General features: G+C 42.9%; 2 long non-coding RNA genes across 3 annotated transcripts in view; one reads left to right on the forward strand and one right to left on the reverse strand.

The window, feature by feature from the left end:
• Window positions 1-496: 496 nt before the first annotated feature.
• LOC109950984 lies at window positions 497-4,704 on the reverse strand. The gene is made up of 2 exons (XR_002273410.2): window positions 3,324-4,704; window positions 497-2,222 (listed from the first exon to the last, which is right to left on the reverse strand). It is a non-coding gene; the product is annotated as an uncharacterized LOC109950984 (long non-coding RNA).
• A 1,228-nt stretch (window positions 4,705-5,932) lies between these two features.
• Window positions 5,933-12,390, forward strand: part of LOC109950985 — a 33,196-nt gene continuing 26,738 nt past the window's right edge. For both annotated transcript variants that reach the window (XR_005601503.1, XR_005601504.1), the window contains exons 1-2: window positions 5,933-8,113; window positions 8,340-8,623. This is a non-coding gene — a long non-coding RNA (uncharacterized LOC109950985). The remainder of the gene's footprint in view (window positions 8,114-8,339; window positions 8,624-12,390) is intronic.

Here is a 12,390-nt window from a genome sequence, read left to right on the forward strand (position 1 = left end):
GGGTTTCCTTTCCAAAAGCCCTTATTTTTCCTTCTTCATCAGTCCAAGACCTTCCCTTTAGGAGGTCTAGCCCCAGTAAATCTGTAGGAAATTTACCCAAAACCATTAGGGTTTCATCTGCTTTCTCCTCTCTTGGCATCTTACCTTTGCTATTGCCTGGGGTTGTGTGTTTCCAAAATTATCTACAACAAACATACCTTTACATGAGGGAGTGATTTCACATGAAGAGGCGTCTTCAATTTTAAGGGTGGACACTTGAGCACCAGTATCTACTAGAAAAGTTACGGGGATTTTGTGGGGACCAATAGGACAGGTTACTAAGAAGTCTTCTCTGGAGTTTTTGGTAAGCTGTCTGTTGTAAATCCACCCTTTGTCCCCTAGCCCACCTACTGGGGATGAAGATAGGAGTTTCCTGTCACGTCCCCTTTCTGTGACCCCTTGAGGGAAGGGGCTGTAGCAGGGATGTCGGCGTTTTCATCGACAAATGGGATGGGGAGCCTGGACAGATGCTCCAGGAGCCTTTTTATTACTTTATTCCGTTATCAGTCTCACATACAGAGTTGAGACAGAGACAGTACAAAGCTCACGCCATCACAGGCATCCAGAGACTTCCCGGTTACAGGGCATTCTTAAAAGCTTCTTAGCCAATTAGCAAGCTTCTAAAAATTACAGACAACTGTTTTAACCAATCCTCAGTAGCGCACATACATCTGTTGTATACAATACTTGCTTGTTATGCCTTTATATAACAATGCACAATATTCCCTTATTAAGCTTAAACTTACCTATCTTGCTAAGCATATTTTTTACAACTTCAAAACCTATCTCAGCCAAACCTAGAAACTCTAACCATTGTTTTAATGTCCTTGCTTGCTATATAATTGTATCCTCTTTTATCTTCAAATTTTTGCAGCTAAAGCTGATTCCTAAACTCTTTTTGCTTTATTTCTGAAACCTGCTTTTTTCTCACACCTAAGAGCTTTTTCACCTTATGTTTCCCCACACAGGGATAGCTTTTAATGATCTGTCCTTTGCTGGCCATTCTTGAATTAATATTTCTAATTTATTAGTGGGTTGGCCATCCATTAGGGTTTTTGGGATCCCTTTTTGTAAGCCCACATTCCATAGGGTACTTCTTTTTCCCTTGTGTTCTTCCCCTGTGTTAGCTTGTCCTCCTTGCCCAGGAGAGGACATTATCTTTTGGAGTCTTACTGGAGGCAGTTGTTTTGCACTTTATGTGCTGAATTTATTTAAAATCAGTTATACTTGAAGGTATTGGGCCATATTTTCTTCCATAATGAATTAATTCTTTTGCCACCTAGCCCCAGGTCCAAATATTCTTTTTTCTCAGTTATGGTTGGGAGTAATAGCTGCCTCCAAGGTGGCTACAGCTTTTTGTCCTTTCATGAGGCTTTCTATTTGTCCTTTTAGCTGGATGCCTATGTCTTTCATAGCTTCAGGGCAGCATCTGATGAGACATAATCATTATTTCAGGGTCTACAGTCGTCATCATAGGAGATTCATATCGTGGTGTTAACTCCCTATCATGCATCATTTGTAAACAAGCAGCTTTTTCACACTTTCTACAATCTGATTAATGTTTCTCACTATAGCCAGAGGATCTCCTCTCTCCAGGGGGTTGAGTCCACCAGCCCAAAAAGCTGCTCTTTGGGTAAGAGATCAGGGTCATCCTCTGCCCCCCAGAACCCTTCTGTGTCTTTTTCTGGTAACAGAATTTGGTCACCCCCAGTAAGAGAGACTCTCCAAACAGTCTCAGATTCTTTAGGGGTTTGGCTATATTCCTTTAATTTAACCAATTCACTGGCCATATATGGAATTTCTTTCATGGTTATGTAAGGTGTGTCATCATCTGAGCCCTCATATATGTATTCTGTTTTATTTAAGGGACAAAGCAAGACTAGCAGCTTCTCTGATTGATTATGCAAAGATTTTAAGTCAGAGAGGGGATATGTTTCTTTAGATAGCTCCAGATCTAACTCCTTTTTTTTGCTTTGTTTGCTAATCTCGCATGCAGCTCCTCTCAGAGCACATGGGTGGTGGCCCTCTGATTTCTTATGTCTTCCTGGAGGAGGTAGGTGTTAGCCTTTTCTTCCTCAGCTGCAGTTGCAATGCTTTAACCAAATCTTGTAACGGAGAAATAATTTCCATATCAGCTTTCTGTTCGTGCTCTTTGTGTTCAACTGCAGCTAACACAACAGCACCTAAGACAGAACAAACAATAGGTTTTCCTTTACCTTTTCTGACTTTCACCCCTGCACGAAGGGTAGAGATTAGATCAACAATTGCTTGGATATTACACCAGTAATTTCGTGCCCACACCGTTCCTGGAGGTGACTGTTTGGCACCACATTCATCCAACAAATTGACCAGAGTTTGTGCATTATGTTTCATGTTACCACAAAAATGTGGTAGATTTTTCTGGAGGGTACCTTGTGTAATTTCTAAATTAACCCCTCACCTCCAGAAAAATATTTTACAAAGTTACATCATGAGGGTGAAGTGATTGTTTCCAATTACAAATGACAGCTGATTTTCAAATTTCATTCCTTCACCCTAGAAAGGCACCTTGTATACATTTCATGAAAAACACACACACTGAGGGGATCTTTCCTGAGGGGCACCTTGTTTAAAATATTTTCCAATGTCCCACTCCTTATGCCTCAGGAGCATCTTATTTTAAACACTTAACCATAGTAATATGCCTCAGTTTGGAGGGGTGCCTTGCATTAATTTCATCAAAAAGCAAACAGCTACAATGTGCACTTTACTTACCAAAAAAAAAAAAAAAAGGAAAAAAGAGAAAAGTCATAAGGGTATCTTGCTTTGTTTCTCTAAAACAAAATGATCGATCATAAGAATTAGCAATTTATTGATTTTTTGGAATCAGCACTCCAGTTTTAAGGGATTAATATCCCGTGATTAAATGTTGCAATCCACTTAATTATGGAGGATCATTCATCTCTGTGAATTGCAGAGAGAACTTCAGGTTTGAATATTCCCCAAAATGAAATTAAAACTCAGAAGAAGTTATATGTTGACACAAAAAAAAAAAAAATTATATTTTCACTTTATTAACTGTAAAAGAGGCAAAGAGAGAGAAAGGGGAAAGTAGAGAAAAGTTGGAAAAAGGCTAAGATTACTTTACAAGCATAGGATAGTTTACCAACCACACTTGCTACCTTTTCACTGAGGGGGCTGGGGGCAAAGGAGTTTTGCCTTTTTTTTTTCTCTGCTACTTGGAATAGCTTGTCTGCTTTTCCAGTCTTGAGGGTTAGCAGCTTAGCTGGAATGCAGTCACTTACCTTCTGAAATGTAGGTGCAGCATGTGGTCCCTGCAGCTGACTTAGGTCCACTCTTGTTGCTCACACCAGAGCATGCAGGAGCAGAGGAGGGTTTCCACAGGTCACATGCATGTCACAGTAGGTTGCTATTTTCCCCAGGCTGGAGGCATCCAAGGCTTGGTGGCATGTCAGCTTTTGGAGGCTTTAGGTTGTTTATGCAGCTGTGAAAAACTTGGCAGGCAGCAGTGGCGGGGGGAGAAGGTGAAGGCCCGGGTTTCTGTCATTCTCTTCCTCCTCCCCAGTTTTGCACAGGTTTTGCCTTCCTTTTTATGGACGTCAAGGCAAGCTGCTCTTAGTATTAAGATGTTCAAAGAGATTACAAGAATGACAAAGCAGTTTTGGAGGCATTATTTTTGTATCAGGGCCTTACAACTGCTTGCAAGGAACACTACAAAACCTCCTATTTACTTAATTGATGGGGACAAGTGGGAAAAGCACTCCATTGTGACTGGCGCAGAGGCCCCTTGTATCCTTGGCATCGACTACCTGAGGAGAAGGTACTTCAAGGATTCAAAAGGGTATTGATGGCCTTTTGGTGTAGCTACTGTGAATGCAGAGAAGATCAAAGAGTTATCCACAATGCCTGACCTGCTATAAGATCCCTTCATTGTTGGATTGCTGCAAGTTAAAGACCAGCAAGTGTCAATTGCTATCAGGACAGTGCACCAGCAGCAATATAGCGCCAACAGAAACTCTGTAACTCCCATCCATGGACTAATTTGTCTACTGGAGAGCCAAGGAGTGATCAGCAGTATACAGTCACCCTTTAACATATGGCCAGTGCTGAAGTCTAATGGGAAATGGAGGCTGATGGTAGACTATTGTGGCCTGAATGAAGTTACACCACCTGAGGGCTGCCGTACTGGACATATTGGAACTTCAATATGAGCTGGAGTCAAAGGCAGCCAAGTGGTATGCCACAGTTGATATCGCTAATGCATTTTTCTCAATCTCTCTGACAGCAGAGTGCGGACCACAGTTTGCTTTCACTTGGAGGGGTGGCCAGTATACCTGGAATCAACTGCCCCAGGGGTAGAAACACAACCCAGTTATTTTCCATGGACTGATCCAGACTGCACTGGAGCAGGGCTGAGCTCCAGAACACCTGCAATGTCTTGATGATATCACTTTGTGGGGCAGTACAGCAGAAGTTTTTGAAAAAGGAAAGAAAATAATCCAAATCCTTCTGAAAGCTGGTCTTACCATAAAACAAAGTAAAGTAAAGGAAACTGCACAGCAGATCCAGTTCTTGGGAATAAAATGGCAGGATGGACGCTGTCGTGTGCCTCTGGATGTGGTTAACAATGTAGCAACAATGTCTCCACCAGCTAACGAGGAAATACAAGCTTTTCTAGGCGTTGTGAGGTTATGGAGAATGCACTTCTCAGGTTATAGCCAGCTTGTTAGCCCCCTCTATCAAGTGACCTGGAAGAAGAGCCAATTCAAGTGGGTCCTCAAGCATCAACAGGCCTTTGAGCAGATCAGACAGGAAAAAGCTTGTGTGGTAGCTCTTGGGCCTGTTTGGACAGGACCAGCCATGCAAAATGTACTCTACACTGCAGCTGGGAAGCATGGTCTCACCTGGAGCCTCTGGCAAAGAACATCAGGTCACCTGTAGCCTCTGGCAACGAACATCAGGAGAAACCCAAGGTCAAGGTTTTAGAGCCAAGGTTATAGAGGATCAGAAGCTCACTGTACTCCAACTGAAAAAGAGATATTAGCAGCCTCTGAGGAGGTTTGAGCCACCTCAGAAATTTTTGGAACAGAAACATGTCTCCTTTTGGCACTGTGATTGCCTGTGCTATGATGGATGTTCAAAGGAAATATCCCTTTAATATATCATGCAACCAGCACTACATGGAGTCAGTGGGTAGCAGTGATTGCACAATGAACCTGAATGGGAAAAGCCAGTTTCCCAGGAATACTGGAAGAGATTATGGACTGGCCAGAAGACAGAGATTTTTGAGCATTGCCTGAGTGGTGACTTGTGCCCAAGAAGCATCACATATAACAAGCTACCAGAAAATGAAAGAGGCTATGTTCTATTTGCTGATGGATCCTGCTGTGTGTTAGGAAACCATCAGAGGTAGAAAGCTGCTGTCTGGAGTCCCACACAGTGAGTCATTGATGCTGCTGAAGGGGAAGGTGAGTCGAGCCAATTTGCAGAAGTGAAAGCCATCCTACTAGCCCTTGAGATCAGCGAACGAGAAAAGTGGCCTGTACTCTATCTCTTTACTGACTCCTGGATGGTGCCTCATACCCTATGGGGGTAGCTGCAGCAGTGGAAGAAGACCAATTGACGATGAAGGGGTAAACCCATCTGGGCTGCTGCATTGTGGCAGGACATTGCTGCATGGGTAGAAAACGACTCTGAAAGAATGTCAAGTAGACACATGCCCAAAAGTCATGCCGCTGAAGAACATCAAAATAATGAATGAGTAGATAAGGCTTCCAAAATTGGAATAGCTCAGCTGGATCTAGACTGGGAGAGAAAGAGTGAGCTATTTATTGCCCAATGGGCCTGCGAAACATCAGGATATCTAGGAAGGGATGCAATATATAGGTGGGCTTGTGATTGAGGGGTGGACCTAACCATGGAGGCTATCACATAGGTTATTCATGAATGTGAAATATATGCTGCAATCAAGCAAGCCATGCGAGTAAAATCTCCTTGGAATTGAGGGTGGTAGCTGGGCTTCCAGTATGGTGAAGCCTGGCAAATTGACTACATTGGACCACTGGCATGAACGTGCCAAGGCAAGAGCTCTGTACTCACCACTGTAGAGGCCACAACTGGCTGGCTAGAAACATACCCTATTAACCATGCCACTGCTCGAAACACTATCTTAGGCCTTGAGAGACCCATTTTGTGGTGACATGGTACCCCAGAGACAATCAAACCAGACAATGGGACTCATTTTTAAAATAAGCTTGTAAACTCTTGAGCGATGAAACACGCCACTGAGAGGATATATCACATCCTTTATCGCCCACAAGCCTCTGGAAAGATTGAGAGTTATAGTGGACTACTGAAGACAATGTTAATGGTGTTAAGGTAACAGGGCATGGAAGTATTGGGATGCAAATTTAGCAGAAGCAGAAGCCTAAGCTGGTTAACAAGAGCAGGTCTGCTAACCACCTGGTCCTGCCCAAATAAAACCCCTCCACAAGGGAGGAGATAAGGTCCCCTCACTACATGTAAAGAAGTGGCTGAGGAAGTCAGTATGGATTTCTCTTTCTGTGGGACCAAATTCATGGGATTGTCTTTGCCCAAGGACCAGGGTGTATTTGTTGGGTGGTGTGGAAGAATGGGGAGACCTGGTGTATGACTCAAGGAAATTTAACCTTGGTGGGAAAATAATCTGTGGTGTAAATTGTATGTTGCAGGAAGTAAAGTAGCAGGAATGACTAGAACTGATGAAGAATGAATTTTGTGAGGGGCAAGGAGGATGCAAGGATGACTCAAGCTGGGCTGGTGTTGGTGCCCAATGATCAAGTATGCCAATTCTCCTGTCTTGACCACCCATGCTGATGGAATCCAAGTCATGGATCTGGAGGGATGGAGGAAGCCCGTGAAAAGGGAAAGTAAAATCAGTCTGTGAAAGGACGGGGGATAGTAGTTAATGAAAGTGTATATTGGGTATAGAGATGGTTTAAGGATGTAGTTTAAGTTGTATGTGTGGGTAAGAAGGGATTCCAGTAATGAGAAATAGAATGGAACAGTTGGAAGATATATAAATTATGTGGGATCTGAGTAGGACATAAATGGTATGGAGTAAGGGGTATTGGGGGTGACAGAGATAGAGTTCATTTTCCCTTAGCAGCCCTCACAGTGCTGTGCTTTGTGCATTGGTAGCTGGAAAGGCACTGGTAACACATCAGTGTTTTTGCTACTGCTGAGCAGCACTGGCACAGCATCAGCACTGTCTCTTTAACATTCTCTCTCATGCCTCTGATCAAGGGGCTGGGAGTGGGCAAGATCCTGGGAGGGGACACAACTAGGCCAGAATGGCTGACCCAAATAAACCAAAGGGATATTCCATACCACATGACATCAGCTCAGATATAAAAGCTAAGGGAGAGAGGAGGAATGGGGGACATTCATTTATTTTGCCATGTTTGCATTCTGGAGTGACTGCTCCAGAAGCGTGTGCTGAAATCCTGCTTTCTGGCACGTGGCTGAATATTGCTCACTGATGAGAAGTTGTGGCATTTAAGTAAAACCTTATAAAATGAAGGCCTTGTTGCCTTTGTAAAATTATAGCTCAGGCCTGCTTCTTTTCAGTAGAAGGACTGTGAGAAAAGTCTGTGAGGAGAAAAACAATTAGTTTTTACCCATGAGAACGTAGTATCAAGAGAAGCAAGAAAACTAAACAGTAGAAGGAGAAAACCAGCAACATATCTGCACCTGTTATTTTTCTGAATGCTTGAATGCTTATGCTATAGGTAGCCAGTGGTAGTATATTGAAGTTAATAATAGCCAATGAGTCTATTGTAGTAGTTTAGCAGCCAATGAATCTGTAACACGAATGATAACATATAAAAGGTGTATAAAAGAGGCTGCTTTGTTTAAGAAACGGCTTTTTGGCCCTTGAAAAAGGTCGTGACCGCCCCAACAGCGACATCTGGTGCCCTGTGTAAGGAACTGCAAGATAATTGACCGCCGGGAGAGAGCGGAGAGGGCAGAGCCCTGTAGCCAGAGGAGCACCCGGGAGAGGTGCCAAAAGTCGTGGGATGACAAAATATTAAAGGTAGGTTACAGGGGACCATGGGAAATCACATATCCTAAGAAGAGAAGGCTATAGTAAATATGGATGCTTATGCTAAAAAAAGCGTGATATTAAGTATGACAAACCTTCTTTAAAAAGTTTATTGCTGTGGTGTAAGATCCACGGATTTGAAGCCATTTGTTCGGGTGCTTTTAAGGTGATAACCTGGGAAAAAGCTGGACTGCGAATTCTTGATTTCACTTCCCAGGGTGATGAGACTGGTAAATCTTTGCTGCCTACCTGAAGGGTGGTGCTGGAGACCTTAAAAGTGGTGAAAAAGGAGCTGGACTTAGAACTGCAAACCTCTGTGGATGCGGGGGGTGAGGGCGCAGGCGGGTAAAACTGGTGAAGAGCCGCATGACGGAGCGCCGACCGAGCCTGCTTGTGAGCCTTGTGTTGAACCACCTGGCTGTGTGCCACCTACAGGCCCTAGGACAGACTGCCCTACGTCCCCCATTCCCGTGAAACCACTTTATCCACACTTGCCTGCAGGTGAGTGGAGCAATTAGAACAACCCTTGGTACCGTCTTTGGAATCCTCCGGTACTCTCTTTGAGACGGAGTGGCTCCAGTGGCGGCTGCAGTGGCTCCGTCTGAGGCCCCGGCAGAGCGCCCAGGAACAGCAGCAAGCTTCTTTCCTCCCCTTCTTCCCCCGCTGCTGCGTTTTCGCTGTGTATCACCGAGCTGAATAGGGCAGCGAGGGGCGGGCAGGCGAGCCCTGGCATCCTCCCCACGCTTTGCTCGGAGGACCCAGACACCTGTGGGAGGGGCCCGGGGGGGGCTCATTCAGAGCTGCGCAGCTCCGTTCCTGCATGTTTTTTCAAGGTGTTTTTTAATTAATGAAACGGAGTTGCAGGGAATTTGTTCAACTCGAAGAAAGGGAAAGACCAGCTTCCAGCTTCTGCCCTGCTCTTCCTCTCCCTTCCTGTGTTCGTGATATGGAAAGGTTACCACTGGAAGAGCTTCTGAGAAATGCTCGCTTTGTCCCAACCGTAGTGCCCTTGCAGGTGCATGTTGCTCGTGTTAAGGAATGCATTTTACTATGCATCTTAAGAGCATTTGTGGCTTCTTTTAAAAGTAACTTGTATTTTCAGTAAGCTGTGGATTCTGATGGGATTGTTTACTAGAGAGGTTCAAGATTATCTGTATTGGTACCCTCAGATCCTTCCTTGAAAAGAGCAATCAACTTTAAGGTCTGATGTTGAAACCTTGAATGATTTATAGGGTTGCTGAGAGCAATTAGCTGACTGAATTCCTTTCTTTACTCCCTTATTAACATTATCTGCGGAAACTATGCAAGGTTTACATATAATTGGCTCATGATTCTCCACTGCAAAAGTGGAGGGACCTGTGCCAGCTTTGTCATTTTACTTGCTCTTTTATCCCACAGATTTACTTAGGTAATTATACCATGAATATTTTGCCATGAATAAACATGCAACAGCTTTTCAAATTGGTACAGCTATTTAGTGGTTCAAGTGTAAAATTTTTCCTTGCCACTTCAAAATTAAAATTGTACTTGATATCAAAAAAGTTTAAGTGCTGTGATGGACCAGAATAGTGACTAAAAGTGACACCACCTTACAAAACAGACTTGCTCTCTGAGTATGTGTTATCTGCTCAGTGGCTGAGTTTCTAATATTTGCTATTCTTATGCAGACAGGAAAACAGTGAACAGTAGTATACTCCTTTGGAATCATCTGAAACCATGGCTTTGTAGCTGTTTATATGCACTTGTCAGTTCTATGCACCCAATGACCTACCAGAGTTACATGTGCAAAACTCAGGGCAGTATTATATGACTAGGCCCTTGGTATTTATCATTGCCTTTAATAGTCCAAGGTCAATTCTATTGTACTATAATCACAAAAGACTGTCTTGCCATCTGCAAACTGAGCAGGTTTTAAGTGTGATTTGCCGATACATACACTGTTGTTACTTTTCTGACTAAAAACATTAATGGTATTCTTCGGCACATCTTGAAGATTTCCAGAGATTTAATGATTGTAATAAGCCTTGTAAAGCTGTATCTTAAAAAACTCTAGCAAAATTATGCTTATACCAGGAAAGTACTGAGGTATGTATGATATTGTCATTTTTTTGAGTATGCCTGCTGCTTGGAAAATCATGCGAACTTGTGCCAGAGGAGTCCTGACTGTGAACGAATATTTTCAATCATGTTTATAGTTACCAGGACCTATTCTCACAACTGAATTATGTAACATCACACCTTGACACTGAACCGTGCCATAAATCAAATCCCTCCTGATGGGAGAGAATTTTCTAAAAGTCCTTGCAAGGAGTTTCAAAGATAAAGCAAGACTTTTCCTTGACTTTCAATGCTGCCGGATAGTTGTTTATTAAGTCTTATCAGAGGAACAGAGCCACTAGCGTGACCCAGGTACAGCATAGAGCACAGAAAGCAGGAGTGAAGTCTCATTATCAAGATTTACACGGCCTTTAAAAGATAATTTAACCAATAGTTACTAAAAACGTATATTATTTTCACTTTCCTACCAATTATTCAGTAACACGGGCAGGAACTGCGGAATTCTCTATCCAATCATCCCAAACTACTTTTACTGCAGAACATGGAGTAGTAGAAGAAGGAGAAGAAGGTTTAGAGAACAACAACAATCCTCCATTTTGATATTTTTTACTCTTACCTATTTACTACAGAGAAGCCCAAAACCTCTAAATTTTTCACCCTGTGACAATCTTACATAGTAATCTATCACCTAATTCACACCACTGTATTTTCTAGTTCCTGTCTGATCGTTTGTAATTTTTTCCAAGGTTGGAGGTTAAACCAGTGTTGTTCAGAGGGGTAAGAACCCTTAAAAACAGGCAGAGAAATATTCTCGGCACTCTGGGTTCCTACAACACCTGAATAGTATGGCCCTCTGGCCATTCCCTCTGCAGGCTTTCCTCAGCATTTGGTGCTTCTTCCTGTTTCAGCAGTTTTGCTATGGCTTGATCCAGTATAGCTTTGTGGTTTTTCAGTGTTTCCAAAGTTCCAGGAAAAGATATCTGGACTTCATGAAAGGCTTCCTCCAGGCTGATGGTGTTCTTGCAGAGACACTCCGGCAGTCTGCCGTGCTTGGGACAGCCCAGCTGGCTCACTTGGTATAGCATGGGACTCTTAATCTCATGGCCGTGGGATCCCTCCCACGGGCACACAGTCCTCCCAAGACTTCTGCGGCATGGGTCTCTCTTTCCACGGGCACACAGTCCTCCCAAGACTGCTGCGCTGCAGCTCCTGGAGGCAGGAATGACACAGGATCACCTTCTCTGGCTGGCCCGAGTTTTCCCCCTTCCGCGTGCATTGTGCTTCCTGCTTTTCCTCCTCTTGGTGTGCAGGAACATCCATAAACTTCTGCACTATGTTGTGGAGGTAGGAGTTGGGCTGCAGTTCCCTGACGGGTGACTGGCAAAGTGGGCACCAGGCAGGACTCTGCTGGCACCGGAGTGCCTGCTTGGTGCAGTCCCTGCAGAGGTGTGGCTGCAGCCCAGGGACACAGGGTTCTTGTAAATGTCCAGATTTGCCACACTTTATAATTTCTTAGTAAATCCATGTTGCTGCTATTTCAGTTATAGTTTTATATCAGTTGTTTGCTTGTATATCATTCATTGATATTAACTGCTATATGAGAAATTTTTGGTAGCTTTCTTGCACTGATGAAGTCAAGATGAGTTATATTCTGGTGTATCAGAAATTTTATAAGAACACTCTCAACTCTGAATCTAGTTCTGTCAAAATTTGAGTGATGTTAATTTTAAGTTCTGCTAAATGTAAGTGTTGTAAGTTTATATGAGGCTAAGGCTACGTTCTGTTGAGTTTAATTGTTGTTAATTTATGGGATGTCAAATTTAAATTCTGTTAATTTGATATTCTGTTACATTTAAGTTCTGTTAGGCTTAAGTTCCGCTGAAGTTAATTTCTGACAAGTTTAACTGCTGTTCAGTCTTAAGTTCTGTTATTTTAACTTCTGTTAAGTCGAAGTCATAGTCAGCTTGATTTATGTTCAGTTTCAGTGACGTTAACTTTAAGTTCTGTCTGGTTTACTCTCTGCTATGCTTAAGTAACAAGTTTAAGTGAAGTTTAGCTTCTGCTGTAATATGCTTGTTTAAACTGAAAGATGCAGTTCTTTTGTTATAGAGATAAGATTGAACCGACTGAAACAATTATGATAAATAATTGATAAGCAGCTGTTTAAGAACATGAAATAATAAGTTGTAAAAATATGTGAAGATTCAGTA

This window comes from Corvus cornix, chromosome 2 (assembly GCF_000738735.6).
Source record: "Corvus cornix cornix isolate S_Up_H32 chromosome 2, ASM73873v5, whole genome shotgun sequence".
In the NCBI taxonomy this organism is placed as follows: domain Eukaryota; kingdom Metazoa; phylum Chordata; class Aves; order Passeriformes; family Corvidae; genus Corvus; species Corvus cornix.